The sequence below is a fragment of the Vicugna pacos genome, chromosome 14, assembly GCF_048564905.1.
Source record: "Vicugna pacos chromosome 14, VicPac4, whole genome shotgun sequence".
Lineage (NCBI taxonomy): Eukaryota > Metazoa > Chordata > Mammalia > Artiodactyla > Camelidae > Vicugna > Vicugna pacos.
Window position 1 is genome coordinate 65,750,578 of NC_133000.1, and position 19,084 is coordinate 65,769,661.

General features: G+C 37.7%; 1 protein-coding gene across 1 annotated transcript in view; it reads left to right on the top strand.

Annotated features, from left to right (window-relative positions):
• The window catches only part of ITGBL1 (integrin subunit beta like 1), a 163,481-nt gene that overhangs the window by 86,259 nt on the left and 58,138 nt on the right, over window positions 1–19,084 (top strand). The gene's annotated exons all lie outside the window — the stretch shown is intronic.

Genomic DNA, 19,084 nt, shown 5'->3' on the forward strand with positions numbered 1-19,084 from the left:
GAATTCATCTAGAGGAAAGCTGGCTTCATTCTTTATGATTTATCGAAAAAAGAAATAACAGTTTCACCTCTGACATGAAAATGGCAAAGTTAACGTGAAATATGCCTTCAGAGGAACTAGTAATTAAAGTGATTACAAATTTTGTTCATGAAAAAGGAAAAGGAGAAAGATTTCCTTTACCTAAATGTTAGATCAGAAATTTAATTTTATGTTGCATAGATTTTTTTTTTTGGAAAAATGAATTTTTAAATTGAAATACAATTCAAATGTTATAAAATTCACTCTTTTAAAGTGTACAGCTTAGTGGGTTTTTGTATATTCACAGAACTACCTGACCATCACCACTACCTCATTATTGTCACCACAGAAAGAAACCCCGTACCCTCTTCACAGTCTCTCTCATTGTCCTCTCCACTCAGTCCCTAGAAACCACGAATCTACTTCCTGTCTCTGTGGATTTGTCTAATCTGGATATTTCACATACATGGAATCATAAAATATGTGTTCTTTTTGTTTCTGGCTTCTTTTACTTAGCTTCATAGTTTCAATGTTGCAGCATGTGTCATTGTAACGTATCTTCATTTTTATGGCTGGGTAATACTTATTTATATGGATATACCATATTTGTTTATTCATTCAACTGTTGGTAAATATTTGCATTGTTTCTACTTTTTGGCCATCATGAATAACTTTCTGTGGATACAAGTTTTTGTACGCACGTGTGTTTTCAATTTCTCTTGGATATCTACCTATGAGGGGAATCACTGAGTCAGGTAGTAACTGTGTTTACCTTTCTGAGGTACCACAAGGTAGTCTATAGAGTGACTATACATTTCCTCCAGCAGTGGATGAAGGTTCCAGGTCCTCCACATCCTCATCATTATTTCTTATCATGTGTCTTTTTCATGACTTATAGCTTCCTCTGGGCGGAAAACTCCCACAGTGTCCAAGATTATTTGTAACAGTGTTTTCCCATACTGTGATATTCATCCCTAATGATTATAGGTGGGAGGACAGGTGATGGGTGGAAGGAATTTTTAATCTCAGAAGCATTTCTGAATTGCCCAGTCTTTCGCTGATAATCCCAGACAGGAACCACTGTTCTACCGGCATTCATAAAATATTGTGATTCTAGTGCTTAAGTAAGCTTATTAAGCTTTTAAATAGCAAAGACTAAAAATCCCTCTAACTACTATTATTTGTTTATTGCTAAAAATAACAAATATATAATGTAAAACTAAGAAAAGCATATAAAATATCTATGAAATGTAGAAAATGACTTTAGGTATATATGTATATATTTGCCAGTGGTTTTTCAGCTGTCTTGAGATTTTTTTATACAATGCTGGTGCAAGAGAATTATTTTTGGACTTTATATGTCAATTTTTAATGAACTCTGACAAACATATATTTGTCTCCTACCTTTCTAGAGATTCACTGACTTATTAGCTACCATTTTAAAGCAACAGAGTATATTTGAAGTTAATTTTATTAAAAGAATGTTGATAAGTATAGAATTATATTTTTTATTTTGGTTTTTGTAATTCATTCAAGGCTTTTGAAGCACTTTACAGATAAAATATGAGCTTCTCTGGTTTCCTGCAGGGAAATGGAGGTATTGATGAATAAAGTGATTTTTCCAGGGAACCATAACAAGATATAGGAGTTTTGGGCATGAAGGCCGAGGATTAATGACAGGCAGTCCAGTGCTCGGACCAATGGTCAGACACTCTTCCTTTCTCCCTCGGGCTGTATCTGCAACTCATGGGCATTGCATATTTCAAAGCAAAAAGCCAATGTGAAAACTTCCAAAGGATTGGTTTAGCAGTTTATGAATGACACCTGCAGCTGTGGTTACATGAGTGAGGAAAGCAATTACAAGGCCCGCCAGTTCTCCAGCCAGAGCCGCAGCAGCTCGCCGGCTGGGGCGGAGGGGGAAAAACAGTTCTCCTGGTGGTACTCGGGCTCCTCGGTGTAGTCCACCTTGGGGGCCAAATGCAGGCTTTTTTCACCAGAAATTAGCTCACTTGCTTCTGCCAGTGATGACTAAGTGTGATCATGATGTCTTAAAGTTAGAGGGATAATTTAGATGCTCTTGTCAATTCCCAGCTTTAACTCCCTCATCTAGTTAAGTAACTCTCATAGAGTCAGGATGTATGTACAGCGATTCATCCTAATTTCTGCTCCTGGGGCTGGGGGGAGGAGGGAACTTTCTCAATTCTCCTGTCAGTGTTCTGCTCTAAAACTTAAAATGGTTTACGATGGTCTACACGTTAGTTTTAAACTCTTTTTGACTTAAAAATACATGTTTGGTATTATTGAGGGTCTCCTGAGTATGTGTTTGGCTTTGGCCAAAAAATGTGAGCAAAGGGATGTGTGGCATTGGGAGTGGAGGTTTAAGAGCTGGTCAGAGATTGGTCATTCCCTCTTTTTCCCTGGTGAAGGGATTGGTAGTGTTTGAGATGGTGGCCGATGCATTAGCCTGGATCTCTGAATGAGGATGACCACCAGCAACCTTTGTGGACCCACCAAGGATCTGTAACGTGAGTGAGAAATAAACCTTTGTTGTCTTAAGCAGCTGAGATGCTGGGGTTGTGTGTTCCAGCCGCAGAACTCCTCACTCCTGTTCGCTTCCGCAGCTCAAGCAAAGCAGACAAACAAGCAAAGCCAACAAAAATCACACTGAAATCCAAAGGGATAGGCATAAAAACTTTGAGGTTTATAACCATATATGTACATCTTATCAGTGTCAATATTGAAATCAAAATGAGCATAAATATCCATATATATGACGAATGATATGCTTACACTATTCTGTCAACAGCATTTGTGTGCACTTACTCAACAGCTAAAATGCTAAGGACATCAAATGCATTATCTTCTTTAATATTCCCCAAACAGAATGAGGTGAGAAGGAGCATAATTATTCTTCTTTTTACAGAAAAAGGAATTGGAAATTTGAACAGTTTGCCATCTTACATAGTAAGTGCCTGAGGTGCAAGTTTAATACCAACTTTTAATACAGGCCCTCCAACGCCAGAGCTGTCATTTTTTGTAGTTTACTAACATGCCAATTTGTGAACATGTTCTTTTAGCATGCCAATTTGCTGGACAACTCATAATGAGTATATTTTCATGTTATAAATATTCTTCTGCAAAATTATTGATTTGGCTGTATAGTATTCCATAATATGATTGTAGCAAAAGAATTTAACCAACCCTCTTTTCTTAGACGTCTAAATTGCCTCTTATTTTATTCAAGTTACAAATGTCATAATTTACATTCGTCTAGCAGAATATTTGCATAAATCTGAAGTATTAATTCTTTGCTGTGGATTGCATAGATCTAAATGAATAAAAATATATTAAAACTTTTCAATCAAAAAATTGCCCAAAGAATTTATATTCTCTGTAATAATTGTACCAGTATACCCCCCTACCACGAGTGGAAAAAGGGGTTCCCTTAGCTCACCAATAGTGACGATTTAACTAATCAATTTGCTTTTATGATGTATTTCGCTCTTAGCGTTATAAACTTTTACCATTTATCCAGCTCATCCATTGACTTCTATAATCATCCAAACAAATGATTTATCTGCAGGCATTAATATTCAGAGGCTTGTGTTTGCAGTATTTGCCTTCTTTGATCATCATTTGTCCTTGTGTCTAAGTCATCTTTTTGTTTGGTGCCGCAGTCCCATGTGCTTCTGTTGTCTGTCCTCTGTGCCCTTCGGTTTTCTTTCATCAGGCTTGTTCTAGGAGGTGTTACATATGTTTTGGTCCTTCAGCACACATAACCATACACCCCCACGAGGGGAGGTGTAGAATGGAAGAAGAATGATAAATTGAGGCTAATTACTTAATATTGTAGCTTCTAGAAAATAGAAACCATGTCCTCATTTTTATCCATTAGTATGCTTTAATTAATTAATTAAGCAAGTTGGTTCAATTCCCTCACCTAGGAACATACTTTCAAAGAATGATAGCATGCCAGATTCCCACCATCTGGAGATTTTTCACTTTAAGCCATAATTTATCTCCCCCTTTTACTGGCAAAGCACACCTTTAAATTCTCTTGCTTTTATTTATCAGAGAAGTTTTCCATGATACCTGTTATTTTTTCAACTTATGAGGCTTTTACCCTATGTGATTTTTTTTGACAACTAAATCGTTTTTATTCTTATTCACATATACAGAGATACAGTTATTATTTAGAAGAGAAAAAATTTTAAAAGCTTGAAAGTCCTCTAAATTTCTAAAAAAAATTGGGGAGGAGGGACTTTTCATTTTTTAATTAAAATTTTTAACAGCTTTATTGAGGTATAATTGATGTACAAAACACTGCGCATGTTTAATGTATACAATGTGATGAATTTGGATATATGCCTACACTTGTGACGCCATCACCACAATCAAAGTGATAAACAAATTCATGACCTCCAAAAATGCCCTTGGATCCCTTTGCTTTTGTGTGTGTATGTTAAGAATGCATAACGTGAGAAATATCTAAAATAGTCACACTTACAGAAGCAGAAAAGAGAATGGTGGTTGCCAGGGATGGAGGGACGAGGAAATGCGGAAGTTGGTGTTGTTACTCAGTGGGCGTAAGTTTCAGTTACACGAGATGAGGAAGCCTGAGAGATCTACTCTACAACCTGGTGCCTGTAGTTAACAATTTTAACTTTTTTGTTGTATTGTGGACTGAAAAAATTGTTAAGAAGATAGATCTCCCCTCATTTGACATTAAGTACCACACCACCTATTGTGAATTTGATTGTATTTTAAAAATCCCCAGTGGCCTAATTAGATATCTTATTGTAAGTTAACTAAAGTGGGAAATTATGTATAGAGTTTTCAAGTGGCAAGGAGACCCCGTGTGTCTTCCAGTTGTACTCTGAGAAAGAGAGTAGGTTCAGGTTTTCTCTAAGGGTTTTTTGATTGATTGATTCACTACTTGTCAGTGCTTGAGAATCCTGGAGGAGTCATGCGCTGAATTATGACCTTTCAAACATAGTTGTTAAGGACCACTGTCGAAGAAGATGAAGAAATGCCTCTGTAAAAATAACTTCTTTACTCTTCCGTGTCCAGAAAGACTCGTCCTGCTTTCAGTGATGCACCAAATGGGGATAATATCAGTGAATTGGTAAACTATACCAGAAGCAGAAGTCTATATTTTGTCATATTATAGACATTAAATGATGAGAAACCAGTCTGTGGCTCCCCCGGGAGTCTTCCATGGCTCTCTGAGCACACCTTAAATTTACAGCACTCTCTGTTATGGCTTTTAGATGCTCTGTTATCATGGAATGACCCATAAGAGTAAGACAATGTCTAGGAAAAGAAAAGCCTGTGTATTTTTTGCTTTCTTTGTACCCAGAAGACACTTATTAGAATGTCTTAAACTGTGTATACATTCTACATTTCACAAAACCTCAGGAATGAAAATGCTATTTATTATGACCTTATTAAAGCTAATATGGAGACAAAGAGATTGGGATCAAGGGAGAACCAAATACGGTGCCTCCAGCATCCTTCACGTAAACCTCGTGATGTCTGGGCTTTCTGTGTGTTGGGGCATTTTCTGTCCGCATGAGGAAGCCGAAGGAGCAGGTGGGCAGAACTGGTGTTTTACTGGATGGTCCTGATTCAATCCAGTTCTAAATCTCACAGTCAAAGGAGGAAGCAGAATTTACTAAACTGAAGGCATAATTTGTGTACGTTGAAAGAAATTGTTAAAAATAATGGAAAAGAGCCAAGAAATGAAGATTTCATGTAGGGACTCCCCTTTGCAGTGGATAAATAATTATCTGTGTTCCTTATTTCCCCGCCTTTATTTTATCTTGCCTTCCCTCTTTCTATTTTTTTATTTAACAGAGCAAGAGGAAAGGAAGAGATTCAGAAGCTGAATTGAATAATTTTGTCTATCCTTTTAAAAGGTGGTAGAAAATAATTCAATGGAAAATAATAAACACAGTAATTTTTTTTTGATAACCTGAGGTGTTTCTAATCCACAGCCCAGGAAACTATATCACTCCCAAGACAGAGTGAATATTTTTTCGTGTTTCAGTCAGTGATCTTGCTTAACTGTTTTATCTACGGCAGCAGAACACTGTGTCAAAGATAGGAATCGATCCAAATAAACAGACAATTTTTATTACATTTTGCATACTTTTATGTGGTAAGTTGAAAACCGGTGAAATTTTTGGGCCAAGAAAACTTCCTAGTAAAAGGCTGCAGCAAATATTGTCAAAATCTATTTGAAATGAAAATAGAATATGGGACATGAATCCAATCCCAATTTCTTTAAGTGACCTTAAAATGAAATGTGTGACAACTATGACAATTTTGTTACTATAATTATATATTTATTTCTGTTACAACATTAAGCACATAGCGAAGGATGCAGTGTGGAGCTCCAGTGGCCATTTACTGGATTTTATTCAATATAAACAAGCAGACCAGCTATTTTTAGTGAGAAACAATCTGTTCTGGCTATCAGCCATAATCTTCATAGAATTATGCATTCTACAGACTTTATTTTTAATAGAAAATCAGTGAGGCAGAATGTCATTATCTTGTCTAGGCTTTAGGATCATATAGATGATCAGAACTGTATGATTCCTTTCTTCCACACATAAGATGTTGTTAAAAATTTATAGGGTGGGTCACTGTGTTAAATTTGCATAATGAATATATATGCAAATTTCTATTCAGTAACAATTAGTATGTTTAACGTGTAATCACACTAGAGCGTATAGCCATCTTAAGCTTCATATGTTCATGTTTGATGCTGCATAGCAAATTTAATAAATCTAATATTTCTTGATCACCCTACCAAGTGTTTCCATGCTAAGCTGAGAGTCAGGGAACTGGGACCAAGAGACCCACATTCTGTTTTTGGAAATGAAGTTTTATTGGAACACAGCTATGCTCATCTGTTTACCTATGGCTGCATTTTTGCTATAGTGGCAGAGTTGAGTAGTTGCCACAGAAGGCATTTGGCACACAGGTCCTATAATGTTTACTCCCTGGCCCTGTGCAGATCCCCATGCTAAGTATTTGTGATAAAAGTGACAAGTAGCGGGGAGAGTGGATTGAGTGACTTATAGGTCAGAGGAAGAAGATACTATTTTCTAAATAAAGTTAGGTGCAAATAGGGCCTGAAGTGAGTGAAGCCAGAATTGGATCTGCAGGGATGAGTAGCATTAGAGATAATGATTTAGAAAAAAAGGGCATTCCAGGTAAAGAACCGGCATGGAGAGAAACATTGAGTTGACAAGGGAATAACCTTTTCCAGGAACAGTAAAGAAATTCACCTCTGATGATAGATGAAGAATAAGGCAGGGGAGGGAGACAGCCTGGGGGCAGATGTCACTTCTCCCATCCCCCTGTACCCCTCCCCGAGCCGTGATAGGTTCGAGACAGAGACAAAGCAGCTCTTTGCAGGGCTCTTGTTCTCATTATTGTCTTATGAGGTTAGTGTTAGTAAGAAGGACACGTATTGCAAGTACGAATTTTAAATAAGCTAAAATGATGGCATGGAACTGTCAGGTTAACCTTTAGTGCCCACTCCATTGCATCATTGCTAAAATACCAAGTTTAATGTAATGAAAGTGACCAAGATCCAAGCCTTTCCATGAACAAGACAAATGGGTTAGCATCCACTCAAGTGCTTTTCTTCCCCTTCCTGGACCTCCAGTCATGTTTACTTACCTACTGACAGAACAGGGGAAGACAGACACTCTTCTAGCATGGCTGTTTTATTGAGTCATTCATATTAACAAAGTAGTGAAATGACAACAGTCTAGCAGTTAGATTGGTATTTGCGGGTCACATGGTCTGTACTGGGTATGAGTGCACATACCCGAGTGTTTTAAGCGGCAAAGGGACTCATGTCACAGTGAGGCAAGACAGTGAGTGATTGGTATGGGGGTGAGAGACTAGATTTAATCTGGGCTCTGCCACTAGTTCGGTGTGTGATCCACCAAGTCACAGGCTAAAACGGCAGGACAATCCTAATGGTGACTTTGAGCGTAGCTTCTTCAGGCTCCTTTTTCTCCCCTTCACTTCTCTCTGCAGTAAGTGAACTTGACTCTGTTCTGACTCACTGGGACTCATAGATTGTATGTTTACTTTCACGGGCTCTGTGCTTTTCATTTACAACTCAACTTCTTAACAGACTTCGCCTCTGGTTTTGCATAGCCAACTAGACAGAGAGCTGACTGCTCTTCATGAGAATCAGGTGACTAGCCAACTGTTTTCTAGACTCTGATTTCTACCATGTGACTGTTTTGGGAACAGACTAACGTAGCCTTCAGTCGTGGCATCTTTCATTTGGAACATGACAGTTAAGATGGATGAGATTTTGGTTCTCCATAAATATTTATTTCTCATGTGATGCCTTTTATTTCAATAAAGGAGGAAAGACAGCATTCTTTGGCTTCTTATTTAAGTTTCTAAATAATTTTGGCCCCGTTGCTGCTCAAAATATCCATGCCATGTGGATGCTTGTAAATAGTACCAAATGGTCTGGCATGGTACCGTGGTAAGCCCTTTCAGGTCTGAATGGTCCCAAGGATGAAACAGCAAACATTTGAGGTCATATGTAAAATTCTTTACAAGGACATTAAATCATTTGCCAGGATTTCTTTCTCTGGATTGTCTTCCTAAGCCAGCCCTGTATTGCACAATAGCTCACTGAAGGAGCTTAAAGAAATGTGGGAAAAAAAAAAAAGCAAGCAGATAATAGAGTATTTGGTGACTAGAAAGATCTCTCACACAGCTTCTTTGATTAATTTGCTGGAATTCTGCATCTCATTAATATTGCTATTGAATTATACTCACAATAGTGAGACAATCAAGACAATCACAGGACGTAGACTTTTGAGTGTAGTTTATAAAATTTGAATGTGATTAGAAAAGAGGCAGCAGCAAAGCCCGAGTGGTGTTAAGTCAGGCTCGATTCTAAAGGCCCTGCTCTGGATGATTCTGCTACACAATGAGGCACATGCGGAGGGATTCTTGAGGATGAGATCCTGGCTGTGTTGGGAGGCCTGAGCGCTTGTGGCTGCACAAGGGTATCATGGGGCTGGGACACGACGTTGTCCAACCCTGTTCCCAGATGTTACCCCCATCCTTCACTTCAGTGATCCCTGGGAGAGCTCTCGACAGGCATCGACTTCCTGTCTGGGGAGAGGGGCTCACACACCCAGCATCTGTGGCCTCATCCCATCAGTGAGGGCATGTGCCTCTCTCTGCAGGGGCAGGAATCACAGAGAGGGCGGTATGGCTGTGAAAACCTCACAGGGCAGACATGCTCGCCCCACTTAGTGTTTGTGTGGCCCTGGGAATTTTTATTTTAGCTTTATGGATCATCCGTTTTGTTAGCCATAAAAACAGTATTATTATAAAAGCTGTTTCCTCTAGGATGTTGTCAGGGACAATTAAGATGGTGCATGTGAAATTGCTTTGTTAACTTTAAAACAAACGTGCAATTGTGAGAAATTGCAAGGGTTTAAGTAATGACATAGCAGATGAACTCAAGGCCAAAGAATTTACTAAAGAAAACAAGATCAATGTTCATTCAGTCATTCACTCATTCATACATGCAATGCATATTTATTGGGGTCTTACTATGTGCTAAAACCAGTCTAGATGCTAAGTATAGAATAATAAATAAGGCAACCATTGTCAGGGCTCTCAGATAACCTGGGGTAAGTTTGGGCGCAGAAAGAAGTTAAACAAGAAAATAAATCATTTCTGTTAGTGCCTGGAGAAAAAAATCAAGATAATATGATAGAATGACCAAGGCAGGGTTTGGAGCTGGCTCCAGGAAAGGCAGTTAGGGACCCTCTCTGAGGAGGTCCTACTGGGCCAGATCTGCGTATGGAAAGAGGGCCAAATGAAAACTGAGGGAGGATGGTGGGAAAGCAGGAGAAAAATGGTTTCTGCAAAATTTTCAGACTCAAGTCCAGTGGGCTTTGTCCTTTATGAATCCATAGAGGAGACTTTGAATTTGTTAAAGAAGGATTTTAGAACTACCCGTGTGAGTTCCCACCTGACTTAATTTGTCTGTGGTGTGGCCTGGGCATCGGGGATTTGAAAAGCTCACTGGTGATTCTGCTCTGCAGTGACATTAAGAATCGCTGCTCTGCGGAGTTGTGTAATGGGCAGAGTCCCGCCGCGGAAGGACGGGCACTTTCGTTTTGGCCCTACTTCCCACCAAGCAAACGGGGCTTCAGGGAGTGCTTAAGAGTTGCAGAAAAATTCCTGTCGTGTGGGGTCTTTTCTGGATGCTGTGTTGACTAGGTGGAAAAGCAATGAGGCAGGGGTGGGGAGGGGACCACAGAGGGGAAGAGATGCTCTTGGAGAAAGAGAGAAATAATATCTAAAACAGGAAGTCACATCAGGAGGCACAGAAATAGGAAAGAATATGGTATGTTTATTCAGGGAATTGCTCCATCCCAGTTTTTGTATATCTGAGGTGGGAGTGAGAATCTGTATTTTTAAATAGATCCGAGGTAATTGGGTGTGAATGCTGGAGGTGTATCTCTTTCACAAAAATACCCTTCGATGGTCCTTAATTGTCCAGAGCCCTTAGACCTGCGTTCAACCTTCACAGATCTTTTTCTTAGAACTGATCTGGTCTGTGTTTTTTCAGCCAGAATAATTTGTATTGTAATGAGGGATTCTTGGAATTCTACATCCAAGGATTCTTAACTTAGAATCCATACAACTCTGGAGGTTTATGTTTCGGTGTCAGGGCAACAAGAACCTCTTTTTTTTAATTGAAATATAGTTGATTTACAATGTTGTGCTAGTTTCCGGTGTACACAAAGTGATTCAGTTGTATATACATACTTACTGCTTTTCAGATTCTTTTCCATTATAGGTTATTGTAAGATATTGAGTATGGTTCCCTGTGCTATAGAGTAGGACCTTGTTGTTTGTGTGTTTTATATGTAGTGGCGTGTATCTGCTAATCCTGAGCTTCTGATTGATCCCTCCCCACCCTTTCCCCTTTGGTGACCGTAAATTTGTTTTCTATGTCTGTGACTCTGTTTCTGTTTCGTAAATAAGTTCATTTGTATCATTTTTTTATATTCCACATATAAGTGATATCGTATAATATTTGCCTTTGTCTGAGGTTCTATTTGTTTATTTTTGCTTTCATTTCTTTTGCCTTGGGAGATTGACCTAAGAAAACATTGGTATGATTTATGTCAGAGAATATCTTGCCTCTTATAATAGCACAAATATATTGTATGTACCCTTTTGTATTTTTATAAAGAGAGGGTCTGTGGCTTCTTTTACCAGATTCTAAAAGGGCTGTATAATACCAGCAAAAGGTGGAAATGATTCAGGAACCAGTGCGTAAAATCAAAACACTTTTAGAGAGATGTCACAGCAGATTATTAAGGAACTTATTTGAGCTAGAGATGCCTTGGCTATAGATTGTATAGTTTAATAATTAAATTAGTAAATTATCAAATTAGTTATCAGTTATAGAAATACTTTGTGATATCTAGTTGTATATGTAACTTATGATGTGGCTTCTTTCTTTATTTAGGTACAGCTGATGTACAATGCTATGTAAGTTTCAGGTGTACAACATAGTGATCTACAATTTTCAAAGGTTATATTCCTTTTATAGTTATAAAAATTGGCTATATTCCTTGTGTTGTATCTTATATCCTTGTAGCTTATTTATTTCGTACATAGTTGTTTGTACCTCTTAATCCCTCACTCCTACTTTACCCCTCCCACTTTCCCTCTCCCCACTGGTAATCATTAGTTTGTTCTCCGTATCTGTGAGTCTGCTTCTTTTTTGTTACATTCACTAACTAGTTTGATTTCTTTGATTCCACATATAAATAACATACAATATTTTCTCTTTCTCTGTCTGACATTTCACTTAGCATAATACCCTCCACATCCTTCTTTGTTCTTGCAAGCGGCAAAATTTCATTTTTTATGTCTAGGTAGTATTCTACTCTGTGTGTGTGTGTGTGTGTGTGTGTGTGTGTGTATAAAACATCTTTTGTCTATTCATTTGTTGATGGACACTTAGGTTGCTTCCATATCTTGGCTATTATATGTAATGCTGCTAAGAACATTGAGGTTCATGTATCTTTTCAAATTAGTGTTTTTGGTGTTTTGGATAAATACCCAGTAGTAGAATTGCTGGGTCATATGGTAGTTCTCTTTTTAGTTTTTTAAGGAACCTCCATACTGTTTCCCATAGTGGCTGCACCAATTTACATTCCCACCAACAACAGTGTTTTTCTCCATGTCCTAGCTTACATTTGTTATTTATGGTCTTTTTGATGATGGCCATTCTAACAGGTGTGAGGTGGTATCTCATTGAGGTTTTAATTTGAATTTCTCTGATGATTAGCAATGTTGAACAACTTTTTAGCCATCTGTATGTATTTTTTGGAAAATGTCTATTCAGATCTTCTGCCCATTTTTAAATTGGGTTTTTTTTTTTATGTTGACTTGTATGAGCTGTTTATATATTGGGATATTATAACCCCTTATTGATCATATCATTTGCAAATATTTTTTCCCATTTAGTAGATTGTCTCGGCTTCTATTTTTTAAATGTGTTCACAGAATTCAAGTTTGGAACAAAAAGATGGACCAAATTCAAAACCATTTTATTCTAAGTCATGAGAATTTGTCACTGAAGTTTATTAGGATAATTGGAAACATCGAGAAAATTTCAAGCAGAGAAAAAAATTCCACTGCTGTTTTTCTCCGGGAACAGAATGACATTTCTTCTATAATGCTTTGGGTTTTAGTCTCTACACCTGACAGGTGTCCATTCTGATTAATGAGGGTTGCAATACTGAATGCTCATAAGAGTACAATGTGCCATTTTAGAAACAACAGGAGTATAGGAACAAGAACAGAAGGAAAGTTCATTTGTAGGCCAGTCAAATTTTATTCAGAATTGTTTTAAGGAGACCCATCTCATTATGTAAAAACAAATTCTTTTATTAACATATGTAAAATTTAACGAAGAAATAGAATTGGTGTTTTGCAATTCCTCCATGGTTCCCAGCTGAGATTTAGCCAGTCTATAAACTGATTTCCAACCAATATTCAGTCTATTATTATTGTTTTCAGTTTGGCCAATGCTTATCCATACGAGTCTTGGAAATCTGAGGGATGGGGCTAAACTAGCAAAGGAAATTTCAAGCAGTGTGACAGAGCACGTAACCTGAGGAAGCAGTAGGCTAGGTTGACACACAGTTTCGTGAAGCGGTAATAACTGATGGTTATTAATACTGAATGATCCAGCCGCTACCCCCTGGGCTCACAACTGTTTGTCCATCATATATTCATCCGTGTATTCATTTCTTTATTTAATGCAATTAATTACATTGGCAGTATAAAGTGACAAGGAGGATCTCCCTAATACTTCCTCTAATGGAATGACTTGAGCAGCTGATAATCTTAACTTTGATGTTGCTTATAGATTCTGGTTGAGGCCAAGGGCTTTATTTCTATGTTATAAACTGGCTTCACAGACAGAAATGATGTGTAATGAGACTATTGGCTATTATTTGTTCAATGTAGGCAATAAATATGGAAAGTGTTTAGGAGACCATGGTTGACGCTTACTATAGATCAAAGATGCTCAGTAACAGAAAGATGTAACATTGCTAATGCCAGATCACATTTAAGAACAATCCCCAGTATTGGACATATTAAGACTTATTTGGATTTTGTGTCCTGAAAGAAGTCTAGCTTTCTTGATTATGTTTTTAATTCCTTTGTCATTAATTACAGTGCTGAGGATATAACAAATTTACACAGCATCTATTTTAATTAAGAGTCTTTTGGATGCAAGTGGCAGAATCCCAGTTCAACCAGAAACAGACAAATGAGTTATGTGCTCATATAACCAAGACGGACAGGGGTAAAGATTGCCTTTAGGATGAACGGAAAAGGGATTTAGACAGCCTCACATCAGTCTCTCTCTCTCTGTCACACAAACATACACACGTGTGCACACACGTCCCCCAGCACACATTTCTGCTCCTGTCAGAATTCTGGTCTCAATCTTACCTCCTGCAGATGAATTTTTCTCCATGTAGGAGGGATATGGATTTTAGTATCATCTAGGATTATATTTTTACTGTGCCCTGACCAAGGAAGATGAGAAATTTTTCCCTGGCAATTCAAGGAAGAAAAAAAAAATTGGCAGATTGGTTTAACTTGGAACCATGATCAATCTTGAACCAATTCATAAGTCCCAAGAGAGGGCTGATGGAGTGTTAAACTTGGCTCAGCTTGGGGGCAATGCTGGGGTGGTGAGATGTAAGACTTTAAGACTTCAAAGAGCTCTTCTGAGCAGACGAACCAGTTCTTACTGGCTACAACTGTGTTTCAGGTTGGTATTGATCTTGAGAATCTTTGATTATATGTAAAGCCTTCTTGGTTTAGCAACGATTTTCAGATTCATAACCCTGGGACAGCACCACGAGATTAGGTGCAATTCATTAATGATGGTGGTAGGCAAAATAATGATCCTGCAGACACATTCATGCCCTGATCCCTAGAACCTGTGATTGTGTTAGATTACATGGCAAAGGGGAAAAGTTGCACATGGAATTAAAATTGCTAATCAGGAGATTATAGTGAATTACCTGGGTTGGCCCAGTATAATCACAAAGGTCCTTACAAGTAGAAGGGGAGACAGATGTGGAGTCAGAATCAGAGGAATTTGACATGGCAAGGACTTAACCTTCTGTTGTTATCTTTGAAGTTGGAGGAATGAGACCAAAAGCCAATCAATGTGGTTGGTCTCCAGAAATTAGGAAAGGCTAGGAAATGTTTCCCCCAAAAGCTCCAGAAGGACACAATTCTGCTGACACCTTTATTTAGCTTAGTGAAACCCATTTAGACTTCTGATCTCCAGAACCATAGGTAATAAATCTTCTGTTTTTTTAGCCACCAAGTTTGTGGTAATTTGTTATGGCAGCTGTAGAAAACGAATACAGTGATCTATGGAAATATTCTTTGGCGCAGTCACTAGAATATACACCAGAATCTCATTCTGGGTGAATAATGTATTCCCGTGACTTTTTAAAGACTTTTTACAGACAATCTGAAAAATAATAATGTTAAAAAGGTATTTCTTTTACTGCTAGTATTTCATTTACAAGCATAAATGTAAAAAGATTAGCTAATGTGTAATTTCCTGGTTGACTTTCCTCTTGCGTTATTTTCAAGTAATGGAAACCAGTTCTTAAACAGAACTTCATATCCTAATTTTTGCACTTGTATGAGTTCTTAACATTTTATTTCATGTTGTAATATAGTCTGGGTATATTGTCTTTAGTGGCTGTAAACTGTTTTAAGATATTTTGACCAAGCATAATATTCATCTTTATCTCATCATTTAATCCATTAGTCTACTTAAATGACCCATGAGCACAGTTATATGATTTTATGAATTACATGATCTGAATTTTTTTCCTGTTGCTACATTATAATTCTACATTGTAATTTGGGTGTGCATCATTAGAGTTAAGTAAGTCGATCCAAGTTTTGCAGGCTTACATTTTGGGAGTCTTTTTTAATAAAATGAATTAGTTCAGGTGAAGTTTTATTTAGGATGAAAAGGGAAATCAACATACATTTTTGTGTTTTTCTTTTCCTCTATTGAAGTACAGTTGATTTACGATACTGTGTTAGTTTCAAGTATACAGCAAAATGATTTGGTTATACATATATATGTGTATGTGTATGTCTGTATCCTTTTTTTTTAAATTCTCTTTCTTTACAGTTTATTATCAACATACGCTTTTTAGAGCAGACAAATACCACAAACATCACAAAATCCAGAACAGGATGTAATTATAATTTTATGCATCTGCTGTAAATGGCTCTATATACTTCAAACTTGCTTCTTCTCAGCTTTCCAAATGTGGATGTTCTCAAATGCAGGCTGGGCATTAGAAACTGCATGCAATGTCATGACGTGATCTCTGGCCGTACATTGTCACGACCCGATACTTCCATCAGGAGTAGTCCTAGAAGCCATTCCTACACTGTGAAAAGCTGCGGCGATGACTACACCCCACTAATCCCGAAGCAAATGTGTCCTCAGTCAACTTCCTCTGGCTGAATCCCCAAAGTGCCTGGAGCCATTTCAGTGCCACTTGACAAGAGGGGACATGTGGCTGAGGGGAAGTTGGAAGTACAAAAGAGATCTGAGGATTAGTTGCCATTAGCTTGTGGTCCATGTGCCTGCGACTCTCTGATGGTTGATGCTGAAGTCCTGCATTGGAGGCTGTACCCAAAGCAGCAAACGGTGGGTTTCCACTTCCTGTCATTAACTTTCTGTGTTTTCTTCTCCAAAAGAATAACAAGCAAACCATTTGTAAAGGTGGAACACTTGCTATGGTTTCAGCCTTTAGATCCCAATTAACGGTGAAGTCCGTCTGTAACTGTATGACGCTCCCCTGCTCCCCCCAGGCACCGATGACACCTTTGCAGGCTGGCAGCTGTCCGTTGCACGATGTTAGTATCATAAACATCCTTCTGAATAATTAACAGGAAGAATAGCTTTGTTCAAGTAGATGTCTCCAGCCCAGGCATCCTCCCACTCCCACTGGGCATGTGCAGAATTAGAAATATTTCTCACATTACCAGCCTCCAAATACATCAAAAATTTTTTTTTCCTTTAAATCGGCCAGTGTAGAGCCCAAAACCTCAGTATTTCTATTTCTGCTTATCTGTCAGGCAGGATGTCATTTCTTACCAGAACCCCTTGCAGACATCAGGCTCTCCCAGCAAAATATAATCATGACCTTGGGTCTTGGTTTCAGTCTATAAAAAGCTAGATTTTAGGTGACAGAAATTCAGAGTTAGAGCCCTTCTGACTGTTTTTCCCTCACTTAAAAAGAGCTAAGGAAGCTGGTCCACCCTAGGTTGATGCTGAGCCTGAAAGGAGATTTGCATACTCATTGAAAAGTGTTCCCACACTCCAGTGTCTTCATTCCTCCTCTTAAATGTTCCTGTCCATCTCTGCACAAGACTTTGGAGACCAGAGATTTTCAGTCTTAAAGCATTGATAGGAAGATAATACAAAAAGAAAGCTTTTTCAAAAATTTTTTAACCTCCATGACTTCTCTGGGGAAAAAAGTAGATCTTTATCTTCGTCAAAAGGGTGTAAGACTGTTGGCAACAACAAATTAAGGTTTGAGGGGATAATTGAAATCAGGAAGTGGAAAAGTTTGGCAGATTATCCCCAAAGCCTGGGTCAGACAAGGAAATAAACTGGAGGCAGCGTTGATTTAAGTGAAGATGTGCCACCTCAGGTCAAGAGCCTGGGCTGGTTGGGAGCAAAGAGAGAGAACAGAACAAGAAGAAATGGGAGGAAATGTTTTAATAGACTGAAAACAGTGGCTTTAATAGACAGCGGTTATGTTTTCTATTTCTTTTCCTTCCTTTGCCTGCACAGAACCTAGGAATGTGCTAGAAGCTTAAGCACTGATTGAAATAAACTTTCCCTAAATGCAAAAATCTGATTAAACCTTTGTTTTCATGCAGTGCTTCCAATATCAGATTGAAGATGTAGTGAGCAAGAGTAGTTCACATTTAATGAGGATTTACTAAGTACTAGGCGCTGCACTGCGTGCTTGATGTATTTCCTTTAACACTCTCTCGACCTCACAATGGTGGTATTATGTTTATCCCCACATAGCTAATAACAGTGTCTGTCTCTCTTTCTCTGTATAAATTGTCTTATTTCTATTTTCATCAATACTACTCTAGTCCACTTTCTTCCATGTGTGTATCCTTCTCTCTGCCTAGAATATCCTGACACATTGTCTGTTGGGGTAAATCAAATCTTGCATGTAGATGTGATCTATCTTTTCCATGCTACAGCTAACCCTGCGGACACTTTACTAAAATTATTTGTTTATGTTGGTCTCTCTTATTGTTGGCTCCATGAGTAGTGTCATTTTTGTCTCTGTACTTCTAGATTCCAGCGTCAAAAAGTACTTGGCTGAGAGTCCAGAGCAATGCTTGACTGTGAAAGAAATGACTAAATGAATGCACAGACGAATCCAGTGTTTTCTCCTTTAAATAAATGATCATGACGAGTAATTAAAGAATTGGTTCTTATATGTATAACTGAATCACTTTGCTGTACACCTGAAACAATGTAAATCAACTATACTTCAAGTAAAAAATAATCATCTGTAAAACAAAACAAAACAAAAGAGTTGGTTTTATGCATGGGATCCTAAGTTGTTAAAGAATCATGAATGGAAAATCTTTGTTTCAGTGAACACCAGGCTGCTCCTCATGGATTTGGTTCTGTATTCCCAGCACTGAAAAGGGAAATTGAACCTAGAATGAGGTTTGTAGGTACATGTGAATGCATTTTCTTATACTTGTGACTCAATTCCAAAATCAGCTAGCTATAATATGAAAATCTTCCATTATTTATGCTTTTTTCTCTAATTGGGAATAGACTACATTTACATTTTGCAGACAGATGAACAAAATTTTAATTCATTAATACTACGCAATTTCTATAAATCACTGATATTGCTAACATTATTAAGATGGATTTTATTCTCCATTTAAATCTTGTGTTTTAATCTTTGCTATTAAAAATAACTCATCACAAATTTGAATAAAAATTTATCAATTGATACAACAGTGCAATCTGTTGTTTATCAGTTTAACTTGATCCCTGTGACAGAGTGGTATAATATTTAGTATATAATCAACAATCTGTAAGAAATTTTTAAAGATTACCCTAAGTTATTCTAGGGTGATAACTACCTAATGTTTTCTCTAAAAGTAAAAAAAAAATTATTAAATGAGTCATTTCATGTTTTCTTGTACTGAAATGGTTTCCTTATTTCTGTCTGAATATCTAATGCAAAGTTCTGTTTTATTTCTCATTCCACATAGAGAGACATGATGCCATTATTTCTGTAAAAGGCATGTAAAAACATTTAGCTATTCCTTCATGTATGGCTCCACACAGATTCCTGACAAGATGATGCTATAAACTTATAAAACCCAGATCTCCTGTTGACTTTTCTCT